Source organism: Echinops telfairi, unplaced genomic scaffold (assembly GCF_000313985.2).
Source record: "Echinops telfairi isolate 266 unplaced genomic scaffold, ASM31398v2 ScPeMD7_11;HRSCAF=52, whole genome shotgun sequence".
In the NCBI taxonomy this organism is placed as follows: Eukaryota; Metazoa; Chordata; class Mammalia; order Afrosoricida; family Tenrecidae; genus Echinops; species Echinops telfairi.
This window is the reverse complement of record NW_022103908.1, coordinates 29730-31941: the sequence shown is the minus strand read 5'-3', so window position 1 is coordinate 31941 and position 2212 is coordinate 29730.

Sequence of the window (2212 nt, the reverse complement as noted above, 5' to 3'; positions counted from 1 at the left end):
TTTAGGAAGAAGTGAAATTTCTTATGGCTTTTACCCATGTCTCTAACTCCCACCAAATGATTGGATGAGACCATGCAAATAGAATGTGTGAAATGCTAAGAAGGATTAGCGGGTATAAGGATGTGGCGTCTCAGAAGCAGAGAGGATTCTTGGGACCACCAAAGAAGAACCATTAGTGGAGGCTTGTTCGAGATAGGCCAAGACCAGGGGCAGCAGAGGCTGTAGCTCCGAGACCATGAAACAGCAAAGGAGCCAGGCTGAGACAAGGAGACCATGAGACAAAGCAGAGAAGCAGCGCTGAGCCGTTAAGGCCGACACAAAGCGGCCAATGGCTTCCTGGACCACAGAAGCCATGGCCGAGAGACCACTTGGCTGAGAGGCTGAGGACCAGAAAGAGACTTGGCTGCTGGCAGATGAAAGGCACCTCTGTAGACCACTATTGCTGTGGACCAATGACCGGCTTGTGGTAATGTCTTCCCTTCCCTTCTCTAATTGACCCCCATCACTGAGTGTTGTCTGGGAATTCTTTGGGGCCATCACAAGGGAGGTTCAAACCCAGCAGAAAGGGCAGTGTCGTGGCAGGGACAGTAGATGTCACGATGCAGGGTGGAGGCATACCTGCCTTGTGCCCTATGGCAATCAGCCTTGGGTTTGTGCGGAAGTGAATTCTCCTCCCATGGGTGGCCCGACGAGGTCTGATAACAGTCACTCACAAGGCCATGCTCACAGTTAGAAAAAGACCAAATACATAAAGATTTTCCTCCTCGAAAAATAAATATCTAATTATGCCAGTGTTTCTGTAGATTCCCTGAGAGCACACATTTTCCCTTGAGTTAGAAACATTTTTATTTGCATGCACCTTGATGTAAACACCGTCTCTTGTGGACACAAAAAAAACTGGGACTGCGCATGCAAAAACTATTTGCAGTGACGAGTGGACTCCTGGTCTCCCTCTTCCGATGAGGTGTGGGAACACACTGTGGAGCTGGGAGGAATGAAGCCACCCTTCTCTCATCGTTTCCACACTGCGCCCCGGCAGGGACATGGACACCACTGCTTGGGCTCCTTCCAGAGGGAGATGTCTACTCGTCTGCATTTCCTTTATGCAAAGACAATGGCGCCGGGTGAAATTACGGATAGAATGTGGGAACGTGAAATCCTGCTGTGAAATCTCAGGGTCTCCTTTCTTCTGTCTCAAAGGATGAATGAGCAGAGAGGTGTAAACTCATCCAAGGGCCACGATGAAAACAAGAACGGATGGAAATTCAACGTCTCTGGGAAGTGGCTGCTATTGTTTCTTGGCAAGAAGGTAATAAATCCTGAGAGCAAAAGACGTCAGCGTACTGAAAGTACAGAGTGGAAAGGAAAAGGCCCCAAAAGGATCTCCGTGAGTCCGATGTCAGAGAGAACTGCCCTTCATGCAGAGACACTGACAGGCCAAAGGACCCCTCGATGACCCGAATCCCTGGCCAAGTTCCAGCCACCTGATCACAGAGGTGCATTCCTGGCCCCTTGGCTTAGGCCATTGTGAAATCAAGACCAGTGGTCTGCCTTTCTGTTCTGACTCCGGGGGACCCCAGGAGTGTCACAGTGGAACTGGGCTCCATAGGCTTGTCCCATGGCTGGTTTGGGGGAAGTGGACCCCCAGGCCTTTCTTCAGGTGCCCCTGTGTGCTTCCAGCATGATCACCGTTGGCACCAACCTCACACCCAGTTCCCAAGCCCAAGTTCAGGGAGTGAAAGGCTAGCCCGCTGAGAATGTTCAACGGCCATAACGCTCCCGGGTGTCAGGGGCAGGGGTGGTGGTGGTGTCCGTCATCACGCTGTCCTTACACTGGGGGGAAGACCTCTGCACCACCACCCCCTCGCAGAGGAAGAACCTAAGGCTCGGTAGAGTTGAGCTCCGACATTCACACCCACTTCCCTCGGGCCTTCTCTGGAGCCCTGACTCCATGAGACTCGCTCTTTCCAAACCTGAACGCCAAGGCTCTCCTTCACTAGAGAGGCCGTGCTTCCTCAGCACACCTTCGTGGCACCCCCCCACCCCACCCCCATACGTGGCATGGCCCAGGTGCCCAGGTGAGCTTATGGCAGATATGTGGTTCATCTCACAAGCCACCGGGGGTCTCTGACCACAGGAGCCCAGACGCTGGACATTGTTTCCTCCAAAACAAACTCAGTTGCTCTTGAACCAATGCTGACTCATCGTCCCT